Here is a 16117-nt window from a genome sequence, read left to right on the forward strand (position 1 = left end):
CTAGAATAGAATATTTATATTAATATATAAAGTATATATGAATTGAGGAAGATATTAAATATTCTACATACAGTCATTTATTCCCAACTAGCCATACCAAATTGGATGAGTTACATGACATAAATCAACATTATGACTTAAATTAACAGACACACACAAACACACACACACACACACACAAGGATATCGCAGGCGTCCACTCTGGGTCTCCGAGTGTCAGAATGCAGTGGAGGGGGAGAGAGGCAGAGAGTATTGATCTGAGGCACGCTCTTTGGATGAATAAGACACCGATCGATATAAACAATTGCGTTTTAGGCTCAAATTAAGTGTTAAACGTACTGCAGAGGCCAAGGACTGGTGGTGCATACTTTGAGCTACACCCAAAGAATGGTGGTGCATACTGTCCGCCACACCCAAAGGACTGGTGGTGCATACTGTGTGCTACACCCAAAACATGTAGGTGACTGTTATGCATGTATATGTGCTATGTTGCGCGCTCTCTGTGTGTGTGTGTGTGTGTGTGTGTGTGTGTGTGTGTGTGTGTGTGTGTGTGTGTGTGTGTGTGTGTGTGTGTGTCTGCTGCCGCTGTGGGTCTTACTGGGTTTGTGTGTGCGCATGCTGCTGTGTGTTTGTGTGTCAACGTGTGTGTGCGCATGCTGCTGCTGCTGTGTGTGTGTTTTCCTGTGCAGCTTTGCAGCTGCAGCGACAACAAAGCGCAGACCAGAGCGTAGTCAATAGAGATACTGTGTGCTGAGAGCGCCCCCGTGTGTGTGTGTGTGTGTGTGTGTGTGTGTGTGTGTGTGTGTGTGTGTGTGTGTCGTCCTGTAACGTATCCAGGGCTCCAGAGGAATGTGAACGCAGACTAGAGGCGGAGAGAGAGAGAGGGAGCGAGAGAGCAGAAGGTTCAGTTCAATAATATTTCCTGAAGCGATTAATAAACCCCGACATCGTGTCCTTCCACACAGAATCTAGATGAGGATTCTAATTGTGCCCCCTCCTCTCCCTCTCACTTCGCTCCTCCATTCCCCCCTTCTTCTTCCTTCTCCTCTCTCCACCCCTCTCTCTTCTCCCTCCTTCTCTCCTTCCCTCCCCTCTTCATCTCCTCCTCCCCTCTCCCTTCCTCTCCTCTCCCCCCCCCTCTTCTCCCTTCTCCTCCCTTACCTCTCTCCTCTCCTCTCCCCCTCTCCACTCCACTCTCCTCACTCCCCTCCAATCCTCCCCCCCCTCTTTCCTCCTCTCCTCCCCCTCTCTCCTCCACTACCCTTTCCTCTCCCCTCTTCCTTCCTCTCTCCTCCCCCCCTCTCCTCTCCTTGCCCTTCCTCTCCCCTACTCCATCTCTTCTCCGTCCCATCTCCTCTCCACTCCTCCCTCCTCTCCTCTCCCTCCTCTCCTCTCTCCTCCCTCCTCTCGTCTCTCTCCTCTCCCCTCTCCCTTTTTCACACGGATGGCTCTCTGCATGTGTCTTTGTGTAAATGTTATAGTTAAAATGTAAATAGTTTGCAGAAATATTGAATTATGTTCAGGATCTCCCAGAAACATTAAGTTACGTTGAGCATTAAGCGAAGATATTAACTTAAGGCTGATGCAGAGATATTTAATTATGTTGAGGGATGCTGAGAGAGCTAAGTTACAATTACTTCTTAAAGGTTATCGGCCATTTGAAGAGTTTCTGCATTGATATATTTTAAATACAAAGTAAACAAACATGTTAAAGATTCGGATCCTCGGAACATATGATGATGTGTACTGCACTTAATTGATTTTTTTTTGCACCCGATCAACCGATTATAAAACTTAAGATACCATTATTTAATTTGTTACTAACTTTTTACTAACAGTATTCTCAGATAGCCGAGTGCTCACTGGGGAGATCCACTCTCTCACAGCAAGGAGATATCTCTCAGCACTAAAGATATGATTCTTCCGCTTCTCTCTCTCTCTCTCTCACTGATAGCTTAATATATGATTCTTCCTCTTCTCGCTCTCTCACACTCATCACTAAAAATATGATTCTTCCTCTTCTCTCCCTCTCATCGCTAAGAATATGATTCTTCCTCTTCTCTTCTCTTCCTCTCATCGCTAAGAATATGATTCTTCCTCTTTCTCTCCCTCTCATAGCTTAATATATGATTCTTCCGCCTCACTCAGGGGTCTTTGTGGCTGTCATCGGTTGATTCACTGTCTGACATTCATGTCTGCTCACTCCCTCTCCCCTTGTCTCCTTTCCTCTGGTCTCCTCTCCTTCCAGCACAAGCCAATCATCATGCAAGCCATATATTGCATATCTGCATTTCCGGTAGTTACTCATCGTGTAACATAGGTCACAGTGTTGCCCACAGGCATAAGTGTTGTGTGTGTGACTGTGTGTGTGTGTGTGTGTGTGTGTGTGTGTGTGTCTAGCAACAGCCTTAATTAAAACAGGGTGTCATAGGAGATGTGTGACTCAGTTCTTGGGAAGCCCCGAGATTTTTTGTTTTTCCAAATTCTTTTCTTTTTACGTCGCCTCGGAGAAAAGGGTGTTGCCTAAATGAACCGGCTGCTCGGACAGTACCTCCGCCCTCCACTAGACGGATCCAGTTCCCCTCCAGTCTCTCAGGGCTGATGACCCTCACCTGTGTAGTGTTTATTTAAAAGTAACCTCAGTTCAGACCTGAATAGCCCTTATTCAGGTCTGAACTGAGGCAGCGATCTTGGTGAGCTGGCTGCGTAAACTCACTGATGCTTTATTGCTCGCTCGCTCTCCCATTCTCCCATCCAGGTAGAATGCATTATTGAGTTGCCATGGTTTCACAAAAGATTCTAGAAGGTTTACTCAACCAACCGACCCAACGGCCCAGCTAATTGAAGGGATTTGTCTTTGCAGGGTTTTGTATTAAACTCAAGTATTTACTTTGGTGTTTGATTTTGTCTTCATGTTTTATGAAAGTTGGTATACCTAAGGTAAAAACACGATTATTCATCCTTACACGGTGTCTTGCATCATTCTCTTCAGCTAGCCAGGCCTCGATGGAGCCCTGTCTGTCCGTCTGTCTGTCTGCCTGCCTGTTTGTCTGTCTGGCAGGAGAACCACAGTACGACAGGTAACCGAAGCACTGTGAGCCTGCGGCCGCCATGCTGGCACTTGTTGACTCCGTTCTGCTCCTCGTCACCACAGCCTCGGCACGCTCTGCCTCCTCACACCTGGAGAGCGCGTGTGGAGGTTGCGACATCGTGGACAATAAAGTTTTGGAGGGTCGGTTGCCCTGGAGACGCCCCAGGCCCCGTGGTTTGGACTAGGCGTGGACAGACGGGGGATTTACGACACACTGAGGCCACACCCCAACGTGGTCGAGCCGACAGCCAATCACGGAATCCGCGGCCACCACAGATCCACGATAAGGTTGCCTTGGCGAGCGAAGACAGCCGATGTAAACAGTTTTTTTTGCGCAATCTGTTTATTGATAACGCGGTGAGATCTGAAAACCAACAGGGTACAGTTCCAGAAGATTCCTCCAGGGGTCTCAAGGAGCAGCGACCTGGTAGTAGCCTGACAGTCCTAAACAGCAGCTTTCCACTCTCAAAGCACACACGCACTGAACATACACACATGCACAAACGTGCATGGAACATGCACACAGACTGAACAGACTCACAGCATAGCAACACACACGCACTGAACACACACTCGCAGCATAGCAACACACATACACACATTGAACACACGCGCACTGAACGAGCACACACACACAAACACAGATTTAAAAGACAAACACACGAACATAAAGAATTCAGACTCAAAAGGAGGAGGCCAAAAAGGGGGGAATGCGCAATTTAACGCACCATTTAATGTGCTTAATAGCGCGTTAAACACTGCGTTAAATAGCGTAAGAAACACACTATTTTCGAGAAAGACCTGCGTCAAAGACTCAATTTTTAACCACCAAATTTTAAACCACCAGAATGCTTTGACATCTAGAATCAGGCTGAGTTGTGATCCTTTTGGCCTTACACACACACACACACACACACACACACACACAGGTGTGTCAGGTTAGGCACATGAAGGCCCTGAGATGAGACAGGCCACCTCAAAGTCCTGCCCCCCCCCCCAGCCTGCTCCTCCATCGCCACCCCGACAGATCTCACAGGACAAGCGCTTCCACCTGAACTCTAATCTCCTGAAGCGGCAGAGAAGAGGAGGAGGACCACGTCTCCGTTACCCGCTGAGCACTGACGTCTCTCCCTCCCCCTTTGAGATCCACTGACGCAGTGATATAATGACACCCCTGCTGCAGCCATTTCCCCTCCCCCTTCTCTCTCCCCAACCCCCCCCCCTCAACTCTGTCTGTATCGTCTTAAAATTGGCCTCAACAGACAGCCTCTGAGGCCGGTGGAGCGTGTCCTCATTGGGAGGAAGGAAAGAAAGAAAGAAAGAAAGAAAGAAAGAAAGAGAGAGAGAGAAAGAGAGAAAGAGAGAAAGAAAGAAAGAAAGAAAGAAAGAAAGAAAGAAAGAAAGAGAGAGAGAGAGAGAGAGAGAGAGATCTCGTCTCGTACTGCTAATGTTGTCTGTCTCACATGTCTTCAATGCACATTAGCAACAGAACAGAGAGTAACGCTTCCTGTAATGGCTTTAAAAGAAGGACTCCAGCAGAGTTTCCTCAGTGAGAATGGGAACGCGCCCCCAGCCCCGTGTCTCAAGGCCAGGGGGAGACACACAGAACCCAGGAGCTGAAGACCACCTGGCTGGGCCTGCAGTCCCTCGCTCCACCCAAACCCCTGCATTCGACCCCCATTTCTACCCCTTACCCCTTCCCCTTACACCTCCCGCTTGTTTTGAAGGGGTAAGGGGAAGGGGAAAGGGGTAGAAATGGGATTGGCTCTTAGGCCCAATCCCATGTCTACCCCTTACGCCTTCCCCTTACCCCTTCCCCTTGCCCCTTCAAAACAAGGGGGAGGGGGAAGAGGAAGGGGTAAGGGGTAGAAATGGGATTGGTCCTTAGTCTTCATCTGCTGGTGCAATGCAGAGAGGAACTGCCTGCTATGTGATGTACTGGTATGAGACACACAACGGCACACAAACGCATGCACACAGGCAACGACACACAAACATATGCACACGCGCACACATACATAACGACACACAAACGTATGCACGTGCGCACACACACGACACACATACGCATGCACACGCACACACACACACACACAAACCATCTGTATTGATACGACGTCAACATAATTTGGACCCCCAGAGACGACGATGTGACATTCACAGATTTTGTTCCTTTTTCCCCAAACTGAAAACGAAATCATCTCTCACCTCTAAGGAGAGGCCTCTCCCCCTGGTGACCCCATGTGTGCGAGTGTTCCTTGGAAAGACAACGATTGCTTAGACGGTTCACAGACCCGACATAGCTCGGCCCACTTCCCGTTAGCCGACGACAGCCTAGCGTGTGGGTTCTTCACTTATTATCTAATCTCTCATTTCCTCTTCATGTGCATTGCGATTTTGAGTCAAACTTTGACATTAGACTGACAGACCGTCACAAGTTTGATCGCAATCTCATGTTGCATTTTGATAATGGAACCATGCATTTGTCAGTTCCCGGAGGCGATCAGGCCGACAAGGTGATGTAGATATCAGTCCCCACAGTGGCTGTATTGTTTTTTTGACAAGGAAAGGAAAGACCCACAGTGCTTCGTAGGAGATAAGGTTGGATACAAAACAAATAATGTCAATAATGACATTAATACATAATATATAGCTGCACTGGCATTACATCTTGCATCTTGTCTATCTTGTGCGGATGTGCCCTCCCAAAAATGGGACATTATAGTGCCACCTATAGACTTTATTGTATATGACAGGATATCCCCTCTGGTTTATTATAGGGCCCCCTATAGACTTTAATGTATATGACAGGATATCCCCTCTGGTTGTTTGTAGCGCCCCCTATAGCCTTTAATGTATATGACAGGATGTCTACCCTGGTTGTTTGTAGCGCCCCCTATAGACTAATGTATATCACAGGGTGTCCCCACTGGTTGATTCTAGCACCTCCTTCAGACTGAAAAACATCAATTGAGTGTAAGGCAGGGGAAGCTACTGCTGCTCTTTATGATGTGTTCCCATGGCAACCTGGTGAAACCTGCAGACTGGCGCACACACACACACAAAACACACACACATACCGTACACACACAAACGCAGAAAAATTATCAGAGCAAGCGGGCAAACATTTTGTGAGCACAAGGACAGATTGGAGCACAGTGTAACATGGTGTAGCCTTTCTATTGCCAGACCAAGCTCCGTCCTAGATTGCACGTTGGTCTGGGGAAGCTGCTGTGATTTTCTTCAGCACAAGAGGCGTGATCGACGGGCCTAGTTCAACTGACTGTACGCAATTGGCTGCTTACCGTCGCTTCCCTGTCGTCATTGTGTTAAACCAGCCAAAAGCCAGCTTGGTGATTGGCTCCCGCAAAAACTTATCGAAACTAGAAAGAAATGTATTGCTCTTCTCCAGACTCTTCTGCAGGGCGAACTCAAATTGACGGCAGAACGGGCGAAGCTACCCAGTCTAACATGGTGTAGCATGGCAGAGAACCCTGTAAAACAGTGTAGCACGGTGTAGCACAGTGTAACACGGTGTAGCACGGTGTAGCACGGTGTAACAAAGTGTAGCACGGTGGAAAAAAGTGTTTCAAGGTGTAGCACGGTGTAGAATGGTGTTGCGCCAAATAAGTGCAAAAAATGTTTTGCTCGCAGTGACACGTGAGTCTGTCTGTCTGTCTGTCTGTCTGTCTGTCTGTCTGCCTGCCTGCCTGCCTGCCTGCCTGCCTGCCTGCCTGCCTGCCTGCCTGCCTGTCTGTCTGTCTGTCTGTCTGTCTGTCTGTCTGCCTGCTTGTCAGTCTGTCTTCTGTCATGTGCAGTTCCTCCCAGGTTGTGGTAAACACTTACGACACAAATCACAAACGTCCGAACCCGGGATAGAGTCGGTCGATAATCAGGAGTCGACACTCATGAATCAGACCTCCACCCTTCATTTCCGTTCTACGTCCAGGCCACAGTCTCCCACCACAACCATCATCACCACCAACATCCCGACCTTCACCACCAACACCACCATCACTCCCATACCTCCTCCTCCTGCGCTACCCTCCCTATGTATGACCCACACACAGCTCTCCCTCCTGTTCCACTGTGGTTCAGCCTCTCTCCACCGTAACCCAGGCTCTCTCGCCCCCCTGGCCTCCCTCCCTCTCTCTCTCTCTCTCTCTCCCTCCCTCTCTCCCTGTTCCCAGCGCGGTCATAAATCAACCCCTGCCTCCATCACCTGGGTACCCGACGCCGTGGCAACGGGAACGACCTTGGAGGCTCCGCCGGGGCTGTACACCTGCAGTGTCAGCTTTCAGCCCGGCCTGGATACCGGTGACCCGCTGAAATAGCCCGTGTCCCTGGGGGAGGTGGGGGGGGGACTCACATCGCGAGCAGAGTCCTGCATGCGGGGACGGGCGCGGTCGTCGACGTGCAGTAGAAGTTACACCTAATTTTTGATTTGTTTTATTGTTTACTTAAGTGTTTGTTTGAACCACCGCACGCGGTGACCGTGGTAACTGCAACATCACAACATCCTTTCTGGCAGGAAGTGGCCCCCGCTCCCTGCCTGTGCATCACTGAACCCAGAACAGGGGTCTTTTACGGTAGTTGAACATGAAATGGGGGCGATAAGCAGCAGCCGGCTCCAGACTCACTTGTTCATAGCTCACCCGGACAACTGCATAGCCTCCCCCCTTTCTCATCTGACAAATGTACTGATTCAATTGTAAGTCGCATTGGATAAAAGCGTCTGCTTATTGCCCTAACTATAAATGTAAAGGTAACACCTTTGAAGCAGCATGTAAACAAGGTAGGCAGCATATAGCATCGATGCACAGGACTAGCGGTGTGCGCTAGCCCGTCTTAGCCTAGCAGACATAATTAGAAGATAAATATTGTGCATCGGTCTGTGGTCGGATCTCCTTAGAGGCACACATGTTTAGGATCCAGACGAGGTGTGAACACACCTCCAGCCAGACGAGGGCGCGTGAGCGCGCGTACACACACCTACAACCGCCTAGACACACGCCTACACGCACACCTCTTCCACGAGCGAGAGAGAAGAAAAAGAAAGAAAAAAAAAAAAAAAAAAAAAAAAAAGAACGAAAAAAAGAAAAAAAGAACGAAAGAACGAAAGAACGAAAGAACGAAAAAGAAAGAAAGAAAGAAAGAGAAACACCTCTGGGGTGTTTCAGCTCAACAAGACACATGAAGAGAAGTAATCCATAGAATCTTCCTGTGGTTCAGCGATACTCTTCCTGGTAGTTTTGCTGTGCCTCTACACCACCTCAGTCTTCAACTTGTAGGCGGACTGCATTCATCATACTGCGGTTTAAAGCACTTCACAACTATCGCCGCACCTTCACACACACGTTCACACATTCATACACGCGTTCACCTATACACACACACACGTTCACACCCCCGGCGACGTCGACCGGGCAAGGCGCCCGCCGGTCCGCGGGGAGCAGTTAGGGATGGATGCCCTGCCCAAGGACTAATCGGCGCTCAGCTGGGACGAGCTGGGGGTCGAACCGGCAGCCCTCCGGGTTCCCGCTCCGCCCCCTGAGTCACTGCGGCCCGAGCGCGGCCAGGCGTCGGGGGCGGGCCGCTGCTCTGGCTGGGGCGTCCCGGTGAGAACGCTCAGGTCAAGACGTGAGGGTGTAGGGTGTGCAGCCGGGGTCAACGCCCACGTTTGGAAGAAGTCACTTGTTTGTTCCTTGAACGACAGTGAGGAGGAGGGAGGAAGAGAGGGAGGAGGAGGGAGGAAGTGAGGGAGGTGGAGGGAGGAAGAGAGGGAGGAGGAGGAGGGAGGAAGAGAGGGAGGAGGAGGAGGGAGGAAGAGAGGGAGGAGGAGGGAGGAAGTGAGGGAGGAGGAGGAGGGAGGAAGAGAGGGAGGAGGAGGGAGGAAGAGGAGGGAGGAAGAGAGGGAGGAGGAGGGAGGAAGAGAGGGAGGAGGAGGGGGGAGGAAGAGAGGGAGGAAGAGGAGGGAGGAAGAGAGGGAGGAAGAGGGAGGAGGAGGGAGGAAGTGAGGGAGGCAGAGAGGGAGGAGGAGAGACGGAGCGCAGAGCAGAGGAGCTGGAGGAGGCTGGGGGGGTGTGTGGGAGCAAACAGACACTTGACACGAGGAGGAGGAGGAGGAGGAGACGGTGAGCGAGGGAGGATCAAAAGAGACAGACGAAAACATAAACGACAGGAGGCAGAGAACAGCCTGCGCTGCTCTTCAGGGAGACAGTCTGGTGACGGCGGATGTAGACGGGGGGGGAACACCAGGTTTTAGTCTTTATTCCGCTTTCCGGTCGCCTGATGCAGAGCTGCTCCGGCTGGCCTGCCAGCCACGCGGCGATCCGATTGGCTGAACTGCCTCTGTTGCCATAGCAAACCCAAAGAGCCAAGCGATCCATCAGCAGCCGGAGCCACGAGAGCTCTCCACCAAAGCAAACTTAAAAACACATCGCAGCGTGTTTTCCCAGACTGGGTTTGACCTCAGGGGACACGGCGTGCCACCCTGTTCTCACCGACAATATCAGCCCCCACACCCTCTACTCTCTGTGTTGGAATCACGTGACCCATGATGTAACACATCACCCATCTACATTTCGGGTGTATAGTAGAAGCTATAATCCAAAGAGACTTACAATAAGTACATTTGTCAGAAGAAATAGGAACAACAATATATATCTCTGTCGGTGCAGTCAGGATGTTCATAGAACCAAGTGCCAAGCACTAACTATCGCTAGGTTCACCCATTCCCCGTACACAACAAAGACAGCTAGGATAAGATGCTACACAATGCTAGGTACTATTATTAGGTGCCAGGACGTACAACGAACAACAAGTGCGTAAGAGGAGGGTTGGGGGGGGAACCACACACATGTGGGTTCTCCACTGGTGGGCGACAGGGGGGGGGGGGCGGTGTGCGCTGGCTGCCTCTTGCAGCGCCCGCGACGGGGATTGTGTAACGCTGTTGTTGTGGGAGTGATTTGGGGCCCGTCCTGAATTCTCCAGGAATATGGGTCACCCAGCGCGTCGGCCCCCCGCTCTCCACAGAGGCCCTTATTGTCTTCAGAGTTAAGCAGGCTAGTCCCACAAACCAGCAGAGAGGACTTACGTTCTCTCTCACACACACACACACACACACACACACACACACACACACACACACACACACACACACACACACACACACACACACACACACACACACACACACACACACACACACACACACAGGGGGATGTACAGGCACACACACACACACACACTCATATTGGAGCATGCACACACACACACACACACACACACACACACATATTGGAGCATGCACACACACACACACACACACACACATATACAGGCACACACAGAAGTAAGTAGTGTGCTTGACCGACGATTGGGCAAACATGTTACCCTTTGAAGAACAAGAAACACTTCCCGACCAAAAGACACACACACACACTGGAGCATGCACACACACACACACACACACACACACACACACACACACACACACACACACACACACACACACACACACACACACACACACACACACACACACACACACACACACACACACACACACAGTTAACTGCTCTTGACAACAGAAGCCACAAAGGCATGACAGGGTTTCTCTCTCGCACCGACACAGGTTTACGAGTGGGGAGAATAACAGAAGTGGTCTCGGTCAGTCCTCCAGGAAAGCCAACCGGATTCAACCGGTTTCAAGGTTCATGTCAAGGTCTCTTAGTTTAAACCTACATTATGTAACTATTTAACCGGTTTTAATGTGCAATGCATAACTTTTCAACCAGTTTTAAAAAAGTACACCATGTAACCTTGTCCTCACACAGCCAATACTTCAGAGTATCCTGTTGGTGAACCAAACCAAAGACCTGCTATGTGTGTTTTGAGGTATCAAGCATAGGGATTACTCAAGCATTACTCTTATGTACTTGTACAATAGGATTGTAATAAAAGTAATTCTGATTATGTGTTCTGAGAAGGCCAGGGAATTGGATTCGTATGGGAGCGTTTCCTAGAGCAGGTGTAAACCTCAGGTGTGCTGATGGCGCACCACCTGTCGAAACGTGCAGTAAACAACAACATCGTGATTGTTTGTTTATGGACAATGGATTAATCTGCCAGGTCAAAGGTCAGAGTACCGCTCTCAACTTTACGTTCCTGTTGACGACAGAGAACACCCAGAATAATGACAACAAAGGGGAAAACAAAGGAGAAAATGTCTCGGGTGTTGTGGAAACATTTCTGAAGTTCACTTCAAAAGTCAAACTGAACGCTTGCACACACACGGCCATCTTGTCTCTGAACACCGTCTTCTTTTGTAGAACGCTGACATTTAAGGAGGTGCTATGGGTGACATTCCTGAGCAGGCTACTGTCTGTTTCTCTGGAAAAGTGTGTGTGTGTGTGTGTGCACGTGTGTGTGTGTGTGTGTGTGTGTGTGTGTGTGTGTGTGTGTGTGTTCTTGCGTGCATGCATGTGTGTGTGTGTGCGTGTGGTTGTGTGTGTGCGGTTGTATATGTGTGCATGTGTGTCCCTGTGTGTTTGTTTCTGCAGAGCCGAAACATGCTGTCCACCATCTGCTGTTTAATATGAACTGAAGGCCCTTCCTGTGCAGCCCAGTTACACACATACACCCACACACACAAACACACCCACCACATGCACCCACACACACACCCACCACATGCACCCACACACACATCCACCACATGCACCCACACACACACAAACACTGCATGCACCAACAATCACATAGCATACAGCCAGGCCAGGGTGTAAACACACACACACACACACACACACTGATGCATCCACACACATTGCATGCACCCACACACACACACACACACACACACACACCCACACACAAATGCACCCACACACACCCATTAAAACAATGTTATCTATGGAAAATCCCATCCCTCCTCTCCCTCATGTCCCTCTCTGCTCCCTGTCACAATCCGCCGCTCTGCCCCGCAGTCGACTGGAGGATCAATAGCGGCTGCGTCGGAGGCCTTTCAGCTGCTAATGTGCTCTCTAATCAGCAGATCCATTCTCTAAGATTTCTATTAACTTCTGAGCCCTGACCATAATCAACAGGAGGATTCATTTGTGAACAAATCTATTGACCGTGAGGTGTGCGTGCATGTGTGTGCTTGTTTGAGACAGTCTGTGCGTGTGTGTGTGTGTGTGTGTGTATGTGCCTGCTTGTTTGAGACAGTCTGTGTGTGTATGTGCGTGCTTGTTCGGGACAGTCCGTGTGTGTGTGTGTATGTGCGTGCGTGTTCGGGACAGTGTGTGTGTGTGCGTGCTTGTTCGGGACAGTGTGTGTGTGTGCGTGTGCGCCGGCATGCTCATTTTTATGAACCTCCACCGCGTGTATCTCTGCCTGCAGCCGGTTTAATGGCAGCCGCCCGGATAACTGGTTCAGCTCCACTGACCTCAATCGCTGTCTTGGATTCAGAGAACGAGAGCGCTAACACAAATTAGGAGATGAAACTTCCCGGTGCACGTCCACTTAGCTCAGTGTGTGTGTGTGTGTGTGTGTGTGTGTGTGTGTGTGTGTGTGTGTGTGTGTGTGTGTGTGTGTGTGTGTGTGTGTGTGTGTGTGTGTGTGTGTGTGTGTGTGTGTGTGTGTGTGTGTGTGTGTGTGTGTGTGTGTGTGTGTATTTTGAGGATCTCTCTCTCTCTCTGCCAGTCGCTACACATTAAATTTCAGGGTATGGTATTCAAAACATAACAGTATGATGGTTAGCACCCCAAGCTAACCAGGCTAATGTGTCTCTGTGCTGCGTCAGGTTGCATTACACAACTGGCGGGCATTCCCCCGACCTCAGTACACACGGGCATTTCACATCCCTTTCCCACATCCTGTTTTACAGACAGACACACAACCACACACAGACACCTCACCACATGAGCAAGTGGAATGAGGAAATGACAACAACACAGATCTGCGTTTAAGGCTCTTATTCAATGGAGTGTTCACAACGCAACATGAAGAAGTCTGCTCCCCTGACTTCAAAGGTGCAGCAGAAACTCGCCAGGTTGAAGAGAGGGTCGAAATCCTCGCCAGGTTGAAAACTCGCCACATTCTACTCCGACGCATTCCTCGCTGCGTCGTTCTTCATGCAGAAAAAACGTCATAATCTGAAGACGAACCCAGACGCAGATTCCTGAGCAGAGTGTGTACCTGTGGTCAGGGGAGGTTCAATGAGGGTTACCTGAGGAGTGGAGGAGATCACAGGACTCTCCCGTCCATACCAGCCAGCTGCAGGGAGCCAGGCGTCACATGGCTCCAGGCAGGGAGGACGGAGGATGGGGTGGAGGAGGTGGAGGGGGTACCGGAGGTGGAGGGGGACCCAGGCGTCCGGTGTCCGGTAGGCGGGCGGAGATCCAGGTGAAGGGGGGGTGGGGCGCGGGGTCGGATCCTGCTGGCCCCTGCTGCCTGGAATCGAATGAGGTCCGGACCTCTCGTCTCTCGGCCACAGACAGAGAGAGACAGAGAGAGAGAGGAAGATCCTCAACACTGGGAGGCGTCAGCCTGATGAGGTTGTTGTTTATGTTGCTTCGCTTCCTGGAGACAGAGAAAGAGAGAGAGTGACAAAGACGGAGAGACAGAGAGACAGAGAGACAGAGAGACAGAGAGACAGAGAGAGAGAGAGAGAGAGAGAGTGACAAAGACAGAGAGACAGAGAGACAGAGAGACAGAGAGAGAGAGAGAGAAAGAGAGAGAGAGTGAAAGAGAGAATAGGTAGAAAGAGAGGAGAGAGAAAGAGAGAGACAAGCGTGAGATAGAGGAGAGAGCGAGAGAGCGACAGAGAGAGATAGGGGATGGAGAAAAGAGGAGGAGGAGAGCAGACTGCATGTTAGACATCTCATTACACAGCTATTAAAAGACAAGGGTGAGAGGAAATGGGGAATTGATGTGAAGCCGAGGTGGGCGTGAGGGCGCCGCGTCCAACATAAACCCTGCACCATAAAGGAGCTGCAGCCGACACGATGAGCAACACTGCCCTCAGATAACCAGTCTGTCAAGAGCACAAAGCAGTGAATTACAGATGGACATTGATTCATAGCACTCCCATAGCTTCCGGTTCATTCATAAGGAAATTAAAGCAGGTCCTGTCGTCGGCACGGAGGAGGGAAGGCCGGGTACTACACACGGACACACCCGGCCTCCCCGCCGAACGTCAGGCAGGGGGGGGGGGTGGAGGCAGGGTCCTAGACTCTGCACAGCCCCCCCCCCGCCACTCCACCCCTTCTTATCGTCATCATGTATGCGCTGCTCTACTAAGATGTGTCCAGCAGTGATTGACCTTCGCTAGCATTAGCATACAATTAGCCTCTGGTATAAATGACTAGCAGCTAGCGCTTAGCATGTAGCTAACGATTAGCGATCGCATTAGCGATTCATTAAACACATTTTTAAATGACACCATGAACATAAAAGTATCAATAAAAAGGTATCTGAACTCAAACAGCATTTATAGTATTTTGTTCTCTTTAGTACTAAGCGACAATACATTAGCATTGTCATGTGCAACTTGTATTCTTGTATTTTCAATATTCAGTTCCTAATAAAACACCTTATTAATACCATGGAAATATTTATGACTGAATTAATCAAGCTGGTAACATTAATTGATGGCGTTTTATACACCAGATTCTCTGCCGTCTTGTTAAGGTTCAAGGTGGCCCCCTGGAAACGGGGTGCTCACGTGTGATTTCCTGTTACTGGAATTATGTTCAGCGCTCCCTATTGGAGAACTCATGCAATTGCATCTTTAAATAATAAAAAGGTTTAGTAGCCCTATATTCCATATGGGTTACACAAGCGTCAATGTAAATGTCTAAAGGGTGTTTAACGGCATGTGTGTGACAGTGTCAACTTCATGCAAGTGAGTCCTCACAATGTTATTCCTGCAGAACGAAAGGCTTTTCCCTCAAATGGAAAATCCGACACGGAAAAATACATTCTGGAGCGAAAATCCGTCCAGCCCAGATTCTGAGCTCACTGTATCCAGAGCGACGTTCACGCCTTACATTTTACGCATTCATATTTTTAGTCAGCCTTTCCTGGGAGCCGGACTGACAGACTCTGGCTCGATTTCTGGGTTCACCCAATTAAGCCTAACGGGATGATGACATCAGAGGAAAACATTTATAAAGCATCAGCGACGTGTTGAGAGCTGGGGTGAGCGGTACCCATCGACCCAGAATAGCATCATTAGCTCCCGATGTGTGCGCACGCGCATGCGTGCGTGTGTATGTGTGGACTGGTTTCCTGGGGGGGTGTAAAACTGGGAAGCAGGTATGGGGGGGGGGGGATGGGATGGGAGGGAGCTATGGTTTCTATGGCGACACACAAGTGGAGTTGAGGAGAGGGAGGGGCATGGAGGGGTGGTGAACTGGTTCTTCCCTCCAGGCAGAAACACACACACCTCTATTTATTCCCCAACACACACATCCATATACATCCCTCACCCCACCCACCCCTGTCAACACATACACACACATCTCTCTCTGTTCCCTCTACTGCACCCACAATCCCATCTCAGCCCCACCTAGTACACACACACACACACACACACACACACACACACACACACACACACACACACACACACACACACACACACACACACACACACACACACACACACACACACACACCTCTTTCTGCTGGCGCCCAGTGAAAACATTATTCAACGTCCGCTCCTTGACATCTTGGAAAATTAGCTGTCATACTCCTACGACGTTCCAAAAACACACAGCCCAATGACGACAGAGGGGAGGGGGGAGGGGAGGTGATGGGACGTCCTGCCCTGATGCTCAGAGCTCTCCTTCAGTCTCAGAAGATAAAAAAACCTGTTAGATTACTTCCTGTAATGTGCAGAACGCTAGTAAGCCATTGAATTACACGTTAGTGGAACGACCCGAACATTAACTTCACTATCTTAAAGCCCTAAAGCTGCTATGTTTTAACAGAAGAAACAGTTATTCAAACAAACTA

General features: G+C 49.8%; 1 protein-coding gene across 2 annotated transcripts in view; it reads right to left on the bottom strand.

Moving 5' to 3' along the window:
- Positions 1-16117, bottom strand: part of LOC115530886 (receptor-type tyrosine-protein phosphatase epsilon) — a 53532-nt gene that overhangs the window by 20090 nt on the left and 17325 nt on the right. For both annotated transcript variants that reach the window (XM_030339703.1, XM_030339702.1), the window contains exon 2: positions 13326-13678. The gene's annotated coding sequence lies outside the window, so the exon portion shown is untranslated. The remainder of the gene's footprint in view (positions 1-13325; positions 13679-16117) is intronic.

The sequence above is a fragment of the Gadus morhua genome, chromosome 18, assembly GCF_902167405.1.
Source record: "Gadus morhua chromosome 18, gadMor3.0, whole genome shotgun sequence".
NCBI classification, from domain to species: domain Eukaryota; kingdom Metazoa; phylum Chordata; class Actinopteri; order Gadiformes; family Gadidae; genus Gadus; species Gadus morhua.